Genomic DNA, 16229 nt, shown 5'->3' with positions numbered 1-16229 from the left:
AGGATGGGCTCGGTGAAAAGCACGAACCAATTTATTGGCATGAATATCAGAGGCAGAGACCCAAGAATTATCCTCCTGGCCATAACCCTTCCATTTGACCAAATACTGGAGTCTCCGTCTAACCAAACGAGAATCCAATATTTTCTCTATCTCATATTCCACATTGCCTTTAACCAAAACAGGATCAGGAGGTGCTGCCACAGGAACTACTGGCCCAACAAACCTCTTCAACAGTGACTTGTGAAATACGTTATGGATTTTGAGCGTAACTGGAAGAGCCAATCGAAAAGAAACAGGATTAAGAATCTCCAAAATCTTATAAGGTCCAATAAATCTTGGCTTAAATTTTGGAGATGCAACCTTTATAGGAATATTCTTAGACGACAGCCAAACCATATCACCCACTTTAAACCGGGGACCAATGGTCCTATGCCGGTTGGAAAAACGCTGGGCCTTTTCCTGAGAGAGTGACAACTTATCCACCACTTGGTCCCATATCTGCTGCATTCTCACAACCACAGTGTCCACACATGGGCAGGACGAAGATTCCACTTGCCCTGAAGAGAATCGAGGATGAAACCCAAAATTATAGAAAAAGGGTCACATCAGAGTGGCAGAACTAGCTCTATTGTTCAGCGCAAATTCGGCCAAGGGCAAAAATGAGACCCAATCATCTTGGTCAGCAGATATAAAACATCTTAAATAAGACTCCAGGGTCTGGTTTGTTCTCTCAGTCTGCCCATTGGTCTGGGGATGAAACACGGAGGAGAAGGATAACTGAATTCCCAGATTGGAACAAAAGGCTTTCCAGAATCTGGAAGCAAACTGGACCCCTCTATCGGACACAATGTTCTCAGGAATCCCGTGTAACCGAACCACCTGTTGTAAAAACAAGGGCACCAACTCAGCGGAAGATGGCAACTTTGGGAGTGGTACAAGATGGACCATCTTCGAAAATCTATCACAAATCACCCAGATAACAGTCATTGTCTGAGAGACAGGAAGATCAGAAATAAAATCTATTGAGATATGGGTCCATGGCCTCTTGGGCACCGGCATTGGCATCAGCAACCCACTAGAACGAGAACAGGGTTTAGACCGAGAACAAGTCCCACAGGACTGTACAAAATTCCTGACATCACGAGATAAGGCAGGCCACCAAAACGACCAACTCACCAAATCTCTAGTACCAAAAATACCCAGATGACCAGCTAATGCGGAGCAATGGACTTCAGACATCACTCTCTTTCTCCACTGGTCAGGAACATACAATCTTCCCATAGAGCAACGCTCAGGTTTATCCTCCTGATATTCCTCCAGGGCACGTCTCAAATCGGGCGAAATGGCAAAAAGAACTACCCCCTCACCTAGGATAGTAGTAGGCTCGGTCACATTAAGAGAATCAGCAAAGAAACTCCTAGAAAGGGCGTCTGCCTTAACATTCTTAGTGCCCAGAAGAAAAGAGACCACAAAATTAAAACGCGTGGAAAACAAGGCCCATCTAGCCTGTCTAGGATTCAAGCGTTTGGCCGACTCCAGATAAATCAGATTCTTGTGATCGGTGAGGACAACAAATTGATGTCTAGCTCCCTCCAACCAATGTCTCCACTCCTCAAATGCCCATTTCATGGCCAACAATTCCCGATTCCCCACGTCATAGTTGCATTCAGATGGAGAAAACTTTCGAGAAAAGAAGGCACAGGGATTCATCTTAGAAGTCACAGGGTCTTTTTGGGACAACACAGCTCCTGCACCAATCTCAGAAGCGTCCACCTCCACTTGAAATGGAAGTGAGACATGAGGTTGCCGTAAAACTGGAGCTGAAGTAAATCTCCGCTTAAGCTCCTGAAATGCTGAGACAGCCTCTGGAGACCAATTGAGCACATCAGCTCCCTTCTTGGTCAGATCAGTCAGTGGTTTGACAATACTAGAAAAATTACCTATAAATTTACAATAGAAATTAGAAAAACCAAAATCTTCTGGAGAGCCTTCAAAGAAGTAGGCTGAACCCAATCATAAATGGCCTGTACCTTGGCCGGGTCCATTTCAATAGTCGATGGAGACAAGATAAATCCCAAAAATGAAATCCTCTGTACACCAAGGAGGCACTTCAATCCCTTAACAAACAGGGAATTCTCCCTCAAAATCTGGAACACAGTCCAGACATGTTCCACATAGGAATCCCAATCACTAGAAAAGATCAAAATATCATCCAGATAGATGATCAAAAACTTATCCACAAAGTCTCGGAAAATATCATTCATAAAGAATTGGAAGACCGAAGGGGCATTAGAGAGCCCAAAAGGCATCACCAGCTACTCAAAATGTCCCTCCGGAGTATTAAACGCCGTCTTCCATTCATCCCCGTGCTTGATGCGAATAAGATTATACGCCCCCCTGAGGTCAAGCTTAGTAAACCAGCAGGCACTCTTAACTCTGGAGAATAAATCAGACACCAGAGGTAACGGGTACTGATATTTAACCGTCATCTTGTTAAGGGAACGATAATCAATACACGGTCTTAATGAACCATCTTTCTTGGCCACAAAAAAAAAAACAGCGCCTAACGGTGACGAGGATGGTCTAATATGACCCTTCTCCAACGACTCCTTAATATAGGATCGCATAGCATCATGTTCGGGTACAGATAAGTTGAAAAGCCGACCCTTGGGAAATTTACACCTAGGCATCAACTCAATTGTACAGTCATAACTCCTATGAGGAGGCAAAGACGCAGACTTACTCTCATTAAAAACATCAGAGAAATCAGCCAGATAATCAGGAATATCATGAGACTGAGGAGAGGTGGAGAAAACAGGAGCATCCCTAAGAACACACTGACAACCCCAACTCACCACAGACACAGATTTCCAATCCAAAACTGGGTTATGAGTTTGCAACAAGGGGAACCCCAGAACAATAGTATGCAAATTTTGCAGCACCAAAAATTTACAATTTTCTTGGTGGTCTGGGGCAACTCGCATTATCACCTGGGTCCAAAACTGAGATTTATTCTCCGCCAAAGGAGTGGCATCAATACCCCTCAAAGGAATGGGCGTCTGCAGAGGCGTCATGGACAAACCACAACGTTTAGCAAAGTCCAAATCCATCAGATTCAGAGCTGCTCCTGAATCCACAAAAGCCTTAATGGAAAATGTGGACAAGGAGCAGATCAGATTAATTGCCAAAAGGAACTTAGGTTGTATACTGCCCACAGCAAATGTGTGTGCAAAACGTTTCTCTCGTTTAGGGCAGACAGAAATAGTATGAGAGGTGTCTCCACAGAAAAAACACATCTTATTACGCCTTCTAAACTCCCGACATTGCGCCCTAGACAAAACCCCATCACATTGCATAGGTTCAGACATTTGGTCAAAAGGTGGCAGCGCCTCCCGTGTAGTTTTACGTTCACGTAAACGCTGATCAACTTGAATGGCTAATGACATAGAGCCATCCAGAACAGAGGGAACAGGAAATCCCACCATAACATCTTTTATGGTTTCTCTGACAAACCTTTCCGAAAGAGAGCTGCCAATGCACTATCATTCCATGTAGTAAGGACCACCCACTTTCGGAATTTTTGACAGTACACTTCTGCAGGACCCTGACCCTGGTTTAATGCCAACAGGGTTCTCTCAGCTTGATCAACAGCATTAGGTTCATCATACAACAACCCCAAGGCCTGAAAAAATGCATCCACATTAGTCAGAATAGAATTTTCAGGTGTCAGAGAAAAAGCCCAATCTTGGGGATCGCCGCGCAGCAAGGAGATGACAATTTTAACCTGCTGAACAGAGCTCCCCATTAGGCTTCAAAGCAAGAAATAATTTGCAATTATTCTTAAAATTCAGAAATTTAGACCGATCCCCAGAAAACACATCAGGAGTAGGAATCTTGGGTTCAGCAGCATGTGACTGAATAAGGTAGGTGGAAATTCCCTGTACTTCAGCAGCAAGCTGCTCCACACAATCAGACAGTTGCTTAATCTCCATTAGGAAAAAATCCTCCTACGGCCCCAGAGAAAAAGGAAAAAATACATAATAATAAAAAAAAAAAAAAAAAAAATTCTGACACTTTTTCTTTTTTTTCCTCTTTTTCTTTCTCTAACAATTCTTTCCTGCTTTTGAGTACCCTAGAATCTGCGGTATGGCTGGTGATTCTGTTATGAATGGGTAACCGAGGAGGAAAAAAAAAGACAACAAGCTAAGTCTCAGAAAACCAGAGAAGTTGGTAACTATGCAGATTGCAGATCCCTGATCTTAACCACACAGCTAGCAGCAGTCGTGGAGCGTTCCTACGTTGGTCCTAGACGCCTCGTCACAACCGGAGAACTACATAAGCCTAAAGCAGGAAAAGAGGAAAACTAACTGCCCCAGAGCAGACCTCAAAGGAAAGACAGCCCCCCCACATGTATTGACGGTGAAACAAGATGAAAATACAAACAAAGGCAGGAAAACAGGCTGAGCAAGCGATGGGGCCCGGCTAACTAAAAAGGACAGAAAAGGAAAGACACTGTCTGCAATCTGCCAAAAAAAAAACTACAAAAATATTGTCCAACACTTCTGATAGCAAAATTAACCCTGAAGTCACTAGACTTCTAAACCTATATCAGCACTCTGAAATATTCTGAGACAGAGCAAAAAAGAGGCCAATCTAATAAGGGACAAAAAGCAGATTGGCAAATACTGATTAATAGGAGTGGAATTTCAGCATAGCCCCAGCAGGGGCAGGCTGATTACACAAAAAACTGAATTGACCAACAAGCGCAAGTGTGAGCATTAGCAAAAAACAAACTTAACTTGAGAAGACTGGAAGAGAGCTGAAGTCCAGGACCTGAGAAGCAGACTGAATCACCATCACTCGGATAGGGCGTCGGCTGTCTTATATCCAGTCTGATACTCCAGAGATCCAATCGTTATCTTCCTCATCAGGTGGCAGATCACTACCACTTAAACAAACAGCACTACCTCCTGTCACCACCAGAGGGAGAATGGAAGGGGAACTCTCAACTGGTGGAGCAGAAAATGAGTTCACGACAGGGCTCCTTCCCTATCCCTAAAGCTAGGGGTGCCTTAGCTATCCCTGCTCTCCGGATTACTTCTGATGGTGAAAACTCCAGGGCCACATGCCTTGTTGAGCTCCTAAATCAGCCCATATCTGTCCCCTCCCACCCAGAGAAGTGGGGAGTTGTAGTGTATAAGAATATACAAACCACATTATCAAGGGAAGACTTACAGGGATAAATGAAATTACAATCATACAAATATGCATTCACAAATAGCAGAGTGGAACACCGGGAAGTAAAGGAAAGAAAAAACAAATAGGAGAGGATGAGGATAGGCACACAGACAAATCAAAAATCACAAAGCAACAGTCTTCTATACAACACTCCAAATACCTTCTCAAACAACCAACGCATCCAACTGCAGAAACAGATAGTATGAAACTAAAAATGGCAATCCCTGCTTGCCAGAGGCAATTATATATAGCATAGGAGAGTGAGTGATCAACTCTGAACAGCTGAGACCAACAAAGCAGAAAAGCTCCAGGAGCTCTCAACTGAACAAATTAACTACTGTACTGCTAGCACAAGCCTGCACTGTTTAATATGATGGTGAAGTGCTTCTAATTAGAGCAGGAGTATGTTAAATCAGATCCCGCTGTCTTCTGGCCCCTCTCTGTTGCGGTAAACCCGTGACAGCAACAATCTGCTGAGCAATCTACACACACCAACTCCAGAACCAGGCAGTATGAACGAACACTGGCAATCTCTAAGTGCCAGAGGAGAGCATATAAAGCAAAGGGGAGTGGCCATTACTGAACAGCTGATTCAATACAAGTAGGAAATCTTAGAAAATCTCCAGTAGCCTCAACTGAACAGATTAAACCTTGTACTGCTAGCAAGGAAAAAAACTGTACTGTTTAATACAATGGTGAAGTACTTCTAACCAGTGCAGGAGTGCATGAAACCAGACACCACAGTCTTCTGGCCTCTCTCTGTCTCGGCATCCCCCTGACAATGTCCCCTCTTCTAAAAGAGACCTCAGGAACCTCAGGGTTCAGTTTATCAGGGTGTGCCACGTGAAAAAACTGACCGCATGTACGTCAGATGTAGGTACCCACAAAATGACCCTTTATGCCAAACTGCAGGAGGATCGATAAAACAAGTCGTCCCCTCAACTGTATGGGTTCCTTGTTTGAATCATCTCTAGGTTGCCTTGACCCCGAGTCCCCCCCAAAATTGAGGTGTCTCTTTCTGTCTCTGTCATGGGTAGAAAGAGACATGGCCGCCTCCAAGGAAACTTGGTCTAATTCAGGGCAAAGGTATCCTTTACTCTCAGCACTTGCTATGGAGCGAGGGGTCATTCCATTTAGTATCTTTGGACCACCTATAGAACTCAGAATGATACTCCTCCACTGGCTGGTCTCCCTGTCAAAGCTGACGTAGTGTCAATTCTGCCAGAGAAACATGGTCGTTGTTGTATATATGCCCCAGAGTCATAAGAAATTCCTCAACTGTCTAAAGAAACAGAGTCAGATAGGAGAGAAAATGCACCGGCTTTGGGGTCATCCTGGAGGAGAGAAATTACGATCCCCATCAATCGCTCCTTGGTACCTGAGGAGTGAGGATGCAATTTAAAATAGAGTTTACAGGCCTCCTTGAAAACAACAAACTTATCCTGACCCCCAGAAAACCTATCTGGTAGAGCCATCTTGGGCTCCACTAGGGGTTGCCGGAGAACCGTGGGCCCGAAACATGAGGGTTTTTTGTGCTTAAGTCTGCCACCTCCAGACTGAGTTGCTGCAGTTGACCTGGCAGAGCAGCCACTGGATCCCTAACTGATTAAATAGGTATGGGCCAATGTTAATTGTGAGGTACACCTGGGGTGGACCCGCTAGACCGTGGCAACGAACCTCCCGGGGGCGAGCTGACCAGGTGGACCACCCCCTATACAGGGAGCGTTTGGGGCAAGCCCGCGGGTAACTATTACCACGGCAGCTGGTACCCTGGGAAGTAACGACAGACAGACAGCTAGAGCCGAGTTGGGGATACAGGACTGACGGTACCGGCTGGGAACCACAGGACAGACGGGCACGGCTTAGAGACACGAGACAGGTGGGCATGGCCTGGAGACACAGGACAGGCGGGCACGGCTGGGAGACACAGGACAGGCGGGCACGGCTGGGAGACACAGGACAAGCGGGCACGGCTAGGAGACACAGGACAGGCGGGCACGGCTAGGAGACACAGGACAGGCGGGCACGGCTAGGAGACACAGGACAGGCGGGCACGGCTTGGAGACACAGGACCTAGGAGAGAGGAAAATGGAGAGGTGAACGAGCAACGGATGGACAGGACGCGATAGCGTGCATAGAGGGCGGCCAGAATCACTAGGGAAAAGCAGTGATACTCAGGCACCGCTGGCAGGAAGAGGCGGCCAGATATAGGGGCTAGTAGGAGGACTTCCGGGTCGTGACCTAAAGTGGAGGAGGAGCAGGCGCGCGTCCTCAGGAGGAGGAGGAGGAGGAGGCGCGCGAGTGCCCAGGCACAGTATGTGCGCGCGCCCGCCGAGCAGGAGGGGCGGGAGCGTGCACCCGGCGCGGTCCGGAAGACCGGACGGAGGAGAGCGCCGGACGGAGAAGAGGAGCCGGGGAGGACCGCGGAGAAGACCGCGGCCGCCGGCGCAGAGGGGAGCAGGACACCGGAGGATGGGTAAGCTGCGGCCGGGAGGAGGCAAAGAGAGGAGTGCGCGGCAGCCGCCGCGTGACAGTACCCCCCTCCTTACGCGCCTCCCTCCGCAGTCCGGAAAAAAACTTAGCCAAGATTCGAGGGGCCTGGATGTTCTCTTGGGGCTCCCAGGACCTCTCCTCGGGACCAAAGCCCTTCCAATCAACCAAAAAAAAGGTTCTCCCCTTTTGCTTCCTCATGGCCAAAATATCTTTAACCTCAAACACATCGTCTGCGGAGACAGGCGGAGGTGAGTGAGGGGCCTTAGAAAGGAAACGATTGAAGATGACTGGTTTTAGCAAGGACACATGAAAGGCATTAGGGATACGGAGAGAGGCAGGAAGCCGTAGTTTGTAGGAGACATCATTAATACGGGACAAGACCTCAAAAGGTCCAATATAACGGGGACCCAGTTTATGGGAAGGGATCTTGAGGCGAATAAACTTGGAGGCCAGCCAAACTTTATCACCAGGGTGATATGGCGGAGCATCCAGGCGTCTTTTGTCGGCGTCTCTTAACTCTGTTACGTACCAACTCGAGAGCGGCCTTGGGATCCTGCCAGATCCTGGAGAATTCCCCAGTCAGAAGGTCAGCCGCCGGTACACCCGAGGCAGGGGGAACCGGAAGAGGTACACCAGGATGTTGCCCGTAGACGACAAAGAAAGGGGACTTGCCCGAAGACTCACTGACGTGGTTATTATAGGCGAACTCAGCCCACGGGAGAAGTTCAGCCCAGTCGTTCTGGTGGACATTGGAAAAATGCCGGAGGTAGTTCACCAAGCACTGATTTGTCCGTTCGGCCTGACCGTTGGACTGGGGGTGGTAAGATGAGGAGAAGTCGAGAGTGATATCCATTGATCTGCATAGGGCTCTCCAGAAGCGAGAGGTGAATTGGACTCCTCTGTCAGAAACAATATGTTGGGGCAGTCCATGAAGACGGAAGATGTGCTGAACGAAAATCTTCGCCAAGGCTGGGGCCGATGGCAAGCCGGAAAGAGGAACGAAGTGTGCCATCTTAGAAAACCTATCAACCACCACTAGGAAGACAGTACAGTTGGCAGAGTGGGGCAGGTCCGTAATAAAGTCCATGGCAATGTGTTGCCAAGGGGACGAGGGTACTAGAAGCGGGTGTAGAAGACCAGAAGGCAGCTGCCTAGGCACCTTGATCTTGGCACAGGAGAGACAGGAGGCGACGAAATCCCGGACATCCTGGGGAAGAGTCGGCCACCAGTAGTAGCGGGACACCAGGAGAAGTGTCTTCTTAAGCCCGAGATGGCCAGCCAGCTTGGAAGCATGTCCCCAGTGGAGGATTCGTCCTCGGTCCTTCTCCGGCACAAAAGTCTTGCCAGGTGGAGGTGAGAGAAGAGAAAGTGGTGCCACCGTGATGAGCCGGGATGGATCCAAAATATGCGTGGGTTCCTCTTCGACATCTGCGGGAAGGAAGGACCTGGACAAGGCGTCAGCTTTGAGGTTCTTGTTGCCTGGGCGAAAATGCAGATCAAAATCGAATCGAGCGAAGAACAGAGACCACCTGGCCTGGCGTGGGTTGAGTCTCTGTGCAGACCGAAGATAAGCTAGATTCTTATGGTCTGTGAAGATTGTGAAGGGATGTGCGGCGCCCTCCAATAAGTATCTCCACTCCTCTAGAGCTAACTTGATGGCCAGCAGTTCTCGGTCCCCAATGGAATAATTCCGCTCTGGGGTGGAGAAGGACTTGGAAAAGAAGCCGCACGTAACGAGCCTACCGGAGGAAGATTTTTGAGACAAAACCGCTCCAGCTCCAGTTGCTGATGCATCCACTTCGAGGACGAACGGTTTGTTGACCTCAGGACGATGGAGTACGGGAGCCGTGGCAAATGCTCGTTTCAGAGATAGGAAGGCCTCCTCTGCTTCAGGGGTCCAGACGTGCGGGTTGGCTCCTTTACGAATCAAAGATGAGATAGAGCCGGCCAATGAGGAAAAATGAGGGATGAACTGCCGATAATAATTTGCGAAGCCGAGAAATCGCTGAACGGCTTTCACCCCTTGGGGACGTGGCCAGTTGAGCACGGCAGAGACCTTCACCGGATCCATACGCAGGCTGGAGTCGGAGATGATATAGCCCAGAAATGGAAGGGAGGACTGTTCAAAGGCGCACTTCTCCAATTTGGCGTACAGGCGATTCTCCCTCAATCGGAACAGTACTCGGCGGACATCTCTTCTGTGGGTGGACAGATCGGGAGAGAAGACCAGGATATCGTCAAGGTACACAACCACACTGGAGTACAGAAGGTCTCGGAAAATGTCGTTCACAAATTCCTGAAAGACTGCGGGGGCGTTGCACAACCCGAAGGGCATGACGAGGTACTCGTAGTTTCCATCCCTGGTGTTGAAGGCGGTCTTCCATTCATCTCCGGAGCGAATACGGACGAGATTATAGGCTCCACGGAGATCCAATTTAGAAAAGATTCGCGCCCCTCGTAGCCGGTCGAACAGCTCGGGGATGAGAGGTAGAGGATATCTGTTCTTGATGGTAATCTGGTTAAGACCTCGATAGTCAATACAGGGGCGGAGAGACCCGTCCTTCTTCTTGACAAAAAAGAAGCCAGCCCCAGCGGGAGAAGATGACTTTCGGATGAAGCCTTTGGCCAAATTCTCTTGTACATATTCAGACATGGCCTGGGACTCGAGTGGACTCAACGGATAGATTCGCCCCCGGGGCGGAGTCGAGCCGGGTACAAGCTCGATGGGGCAATTATATTGCCGGTGCGGTGGAAGAGCCTCTGCCTCTTTCTTATCAAAGACATCCGAAAAAGCCCACTAGGCCGAGGGCAAATCCGCAGGGCCCGAGACAGGAGACGAGCATTTGAGGGGTTGTACTGGACGAAGACATCTAGTCTGGCAAACGCAGCCCCAGCGAAGAATGTCTCCGGTCCGCCAATCCAGGACAGGTTCATGCATCCTCAACCACGGAAGACCCAGGAGCAAGGTGTGGGATAGAGACGGCAGCACGAAGAAGGCTATTCTCTCACGGTGCAGGACCCCGATCTGTAATTCCAGCTCTTCAGTGACCAGCGTAACGGTCTCGCGCAAGGGAATGCCGTCGACTGAAGCTAACTGCCGGGGAACCTCCAAGGACCTAACAGGTATCCCCAATCTCTTCACCGCCTCGAGTTGGATAAAATTACCAGCAGCCCCTGAGTCAATATAGGCTAACTCCGAGAAACGTTTGGATCCCTGGATAAACAAAACAGGAAGGGTCAAAGGTAGAGAGGTGTCGAAGGCACCTAGGGAGGCCTCTCTTACCTGTCCTAGGCGGAGGAGTTTCCCGGCCTCACAGGGCAGGAACGTAGAAGGTGGGAAGCACTGCCACAATAGAGACAAAGACCATGAGTGAGTCTCTCCTGGCGGCGTAGCTCTGCGGGCCTGAGTCGGTCAACCTGCATAGGTTCAGGGGCTGACGCCGAGGTGGAAGGCCGAGAGCGGGGAGGACTGCGTGTCGGAGGAGAAAACCGAGTGGGTCTTCTCTCCCTGGCGACCTCGTGGGAACGCTCCCGGAAACGCAGGTCAATTCGCGTTGCCAGCGAGATGAGATCTTCCAAAGACGTAGGTGTATCCCTGCCTGCCAACTCATCTTTGATTCGGGGCGACAAGCCACGCCAAAAAGCCCCTACTAGAGCCTCATTGTTCCATCCTAGATCAGAAGACAACGTACGGAACTGGATGGCGTACTGTCCCACAGAGAGAGCACCCTGGCGAAGGCAAAATAAGGACTCGGTGGCGGAGACCAGACGGCCGGGTTCATCAAAGACCTTACGAAATGTCTCCAAGAAGGTTGCGAGCTGGGAGACTATCGGGTCATCTCGCTCCCACAAAGGATTCACCCAAGCCAATGCCTCACCCTCTAAGTGGGAAATCATAAAGGCCACCTTGGCCCGGTCGGAGGGATACTGCAGGGATGCCAGCTCGAAGTGCAACTGGCACTGGTTAATGAACCCCCGACAGAGTTTGGGATCTCCACTATAGCGTGGGGGTTTGGCCAAGCGGGGCGAGGACTGAGAAGCTGCCGCAGGCGCAGGGACAGCGGCCGCCGTCTGTAGAGCTAGAAGGCGGTTATCTACAGAGGCTATGTAGTTCAAAATATGGGCCTGGGTGTCGCGCTGCTGAGCAAGCTCCTGCTGTAAGCCGGAGATTTGGGAGGCAATCCCCGGATCGGAGGTTTGCAGAGAAGAAAGTCTGGACTCCATTGACTTGAGGAACAACATGATCCTCGCCTGATTCTCACGAAGGAACAAAAGTTCCTTTTGGGTCGGGGTCGGGGTACCAGCGGGATCCATGGCCTGAGTATTCTGTGAGGTACATCTGGGGTGGACCCGCTAGACCGTGGCAACGAACCTCCCGGGGGCGAGCTGACCAGGTGGACCACCCCCTATACAGGGAGCGTTTGGGGCAAGCCCGCGGGTAACTATTACCATGGCAGCTGGTACCCTGGGAAGTAACGACAGACAGACAGCTAGAGCCGAGTTGGGGATACAGGACTGACGGTACCGGCTGGGAACCACAGGACAGACGGGCACGGCTTAGAGACACGAGACAGGTGGGCACGGCCTGGAGACACAGGACAGGCGGGCACGGCTGGGAGACACAGGACAGGCGGGCACGGCTGGGAGACACAGGACAAGCGGGCACGGCTAGGAGACACAGGACAGGCGGGCACGGCTAGGAGACACAGGACAGGCGGGCACGGCTAGGAGACACAGGACAGGCGGGCACGGCTTGGAGACACAGGACCTAGGAGAGAGGAAAATGGAGAGGTGAACGAGCAACGGATGGACAGGGCGCGATAGCGTGCATAGAGGGCGGCCAGAATCACTAGGGAAAAGCAGTGATACTCAGGCACCGCTGGCAGGAAGAGGCGGCCAGATATAGGGGCTAGTAGGAGGACTTCCGGATCGTGACCTAAAGTGGAGGAGGAGCAAGCGCGCGTCCTCAGGAGGAGGAGGAGGAGGCGCGCGCGTGCCCAGGCACAGTATGTGCGCGCGCGCGCCGAGCAGGAGGGGTGGGAGCGTGCACCCGGCGCGGTCCGGAAGACCGGACGGAGGAGAGCGCCGGACGGAGAAGAGGAGCCGGGGAGGACCGCGGAGAAGACCGCGGCCGCCGGCGCAGAGGGGAGCAGGACACCGGAGGATGGGTAAGCTGCGGCCGGGAGGAGGCAAAGAGAGGAGTGCGCGGCAGCCGCCGCGTGACATTAATGTCATGGTGGTGATGGAACTTTGGGACCTAACCAGGTCTATGCCTGTCCCCAGAATACTCCTGAAGGTGGAGATGCCGGGCTCTCGAACCTTGTTATGCTCATATATCGGCCCTGTTCTTTCTTCTCCCAAACCCAGGGTAGTGAGAAGCTGAACTTTAGAGTACTTCTACCCAGTGCAGGAGTGAATGAAACCAGACACCACGGTCTTCAGGCCCCTCTCTTTCATAGTATCCCCTTGACTACATGATTAAAGTCAGTAAAACTTGCTAATTTTGGTGGAATCAGCCAACCATTTAATGTGTTGGGAGGGTGTTCTGATTGTCCTCAACACATAAATTACCATGCAGGATCCGTTGGTTTCTCTAAGGGTACCGTTACACCTAGCGACTCACCAGCGATCCCGACCAGCGATATGACGCGGTCAGGATTGCTGGTGCATCGCTAGGTGGTCGCTAGTGAGCTGCCACACAGGCAGGCAGATAGCGACATTGCTGGGGACGGGGATCGCTACTTACCTGTCAGACGCAGCGATGCTGCGTCCTCCCGCCCGGCTCCACGCGTCGCTCATCGTCACAGCAGGAAGCGCCGCAGGAAGTGACCGTCGAGGAATGATCCAGGAGCTTCTCGCGCTATCAGCGATAACCAGTGGGGGAGCCGGTCAGAGGTAAGTATCACATGCAGCGATATCGCTAGCAATATCGCTGCAACGTCACAAAATCGGTGACTTTACAGCGATATTGCTAGCGATATCGCAGTGTGTAACGGGGGCTTAAGAGATAAGCCATTAGAGGTGCCTTTCAGTGGCTTCTCCACTGTATATGGTGAAATCAAGAGAGCTATCTGTCGACCAACTAATAATTTTTTTTAACCCCTATTGAAGGTGTATGTGCCACTTAAGTGTTCTTATACTTTAATGTCAGTGTAGCATGACAGGGAATATCTGCACCAAAGATTTCCCAAAAAATGACCATGGATTTTACTTTTTGAATTGCAAAAACTAAAAACTAAAGCCTGATTAAAACACTTTTATTTTCAAAGCACATTAATTACACTGTGTTAGGCTGGTTTCACATTTGCGTTTTTTAGCGCTGGAAAAAAACGCATACGTGCGCATGCGATTTTTCCCCTATATTTAACATGGGTGCGCATACATGCGCGCTTGTCAGCGCATGTATGCGATTTTCATGCGCTGCGTTTTTTTGGGGTGTGCGTTGGTATTTTCCAGACGCTGCATGTTGCATTTTTTGGCCCTGGAAAAAAGCGCATGCGCACGTATGCGCACGTTTTGCGCTAAAAATGGCCATTATAGCCTATGGATGCGCATACGTGCGCACTGGCATGCGCAGGTATGCGATTTTTTAGCGCTGCGTTTTTTGGGTGGTGTCCACTTTTTATCCTAGTTAGAATCTTCTAAAGTCAAAAAAAAAAAGTCTATATAAAGGAGGTGCCTGCCAAAACTCTGCCACTACTACACTGACAGATTGAAGAGCAGACAGTCAACCAAGAACCCATTATATCAGCGAAGAATGTGAGTATATTACATTATATGCCTGTCCTTTTAAATTATGTATGTACTAATGATTTTTATTATTTTTACATGCAGTATGTCTTCAGAATCCGAGTATTCCCCATCGCGGCAGGAATTGGCGCAAGCAGACCGTGAGGTGATTATTTTCGTGCATCTGGTAAGTATATCTGCTGCTTCTCCAAATCTCTTACGTTTTTTTCAACTTTCTTAAGACATCGTCATCATCATCTGCGGACGGCACTAGTGAGGGCGAAGAGCAGGAGCAGCGAAGCCAAGTCCCGGTGGTGATACGGAATGTAAGTATCAAATGATTTGTAATGTTCTTTATTTTTTATCTTCTATTTTTACTCTTTTTTTTGTTTCTTTTTTTGTAACTTTTTATTCAATTTAAATTTGATTATTCTAATGAATGTGTTTTGTCTAGGTTCCACAACGTGATGAAGACGTCTACCTGGATAATGAGCAGCTCATCAGCCTGGTCCAGGAGCGTTCGCCGTTGTGGGACAGCCGTGACCGGCTGTACAAGGACAATGTGGTGACCCGGCGGCTATGGAATGAGGTGGCCGCAGCGTTGATGGATGGCTGGGACAGCGCCACAGCATCCTCCAAAAAGGCGTTTAGTGAGTATTTCCCTGCTCTGTATTGTGCCGCAGTGACTGTTGTCCTTGACGGCACTGTTGGGTTTCGTGCTAGGCGTATTCTAGCAGGAAACCCAACAGTGTCATCGGGGTCTACAGTGACTGCTTTGAGTATTGTATTGCTACATTGTGCCGCAGTGACTGTTGTCCTTGACGGCACTGTTGGGTTTCGTGCTAGGCGTATTCTAGCAGGAAACCCAACAGTGTCATCGGGGTCTACAGTGACTGCTTTGAGTATTGTATTGCTCTGTATTGTGCCGCAGTGACTGTTGTCCTTGACGGCACTGTTGGGTTTCGTGCTAGGCGTATTCTAGCAGGAAACCCAACAGTTTCATCGGGGTCTACAGTGACTGCTTTGAGTATTGTATTGCTACATTGTGCCGCAGTGACTGTTGTCCTTGACGGCACTGTTGGGTTTCGTGCTAGGCGTATTCTAGCAGGAAACCCAACAGTGTCATCGGGGTCTACAGTGACTGCTTTGAGTATTGTATTGCTACATTGTGCCGCAGTGACTGTTGTCCTTGACGGCACTGTTGGGTTTCGTGCTAGGCGTATTCTAGCAGGAAACCCAATAGTGTCATCGGGGTCTACAGTGACTGCTTTGAGTATTGTATTGCTACATTGTGCCGCAGTGACTGTTGTCCTTGACGGCACTGTTGGGTTTCGTGCTAGGCGTATTCTAGCAGGAAACCCAACAGTTTCATCGGGGTCTACAGTGACTGCTTTGAGTATTGTATTGCTCTGTATTGTGCCGCAGTGACTGTTGTCCTTGACGGCACTGTTGGGTTTCGTGCTAGGCGTATTCTAGCAGGAAACCCAACAGTTTCATCGGGGTCTACAGTGACTGCTTTGAGTATTGTATTGCTACATTGTGCCGCAGTGACTGTTGTCCTTGACGGCACTGTTGGGTTTCGTGCTAGGCGTATTCTAGCAGGAAACCCAACAGTGTCATCGGGGTCTACAGTGACTGCTTTGAGTATTGTATTGCTACATTGTGCCGCAGTGACTGTTGTCCTTGACGGCACTGTTGGGTTTCGTGCTAGGCGTATTCTAGCAGGAAACTCAACAGTGTCATCGGGGTCTACAGTGACTGCTTTGAGT

The sequence above is a fragment of the Dendrobates tinctorius genome, unplaced genomic scaffold, assembly GCF_039654945.1.
Source record: "Dendrobates tinctorius isolate UK_male_01 unplaced genomic scaffold, ASM3965494v1 ptg000046l, whole genome shotgun sequence".
In the NCBI taxonomy this organism is placed as follows: domain Eukaryota; kingdom Metazoa; phylum Chordata; class Amphibia; order Anura; family Dendrobatidae; genus Dendrobates; species Dendrobates tinctorius.
This window is presented reverse-complemented; position numbering follows the sequence as displayed.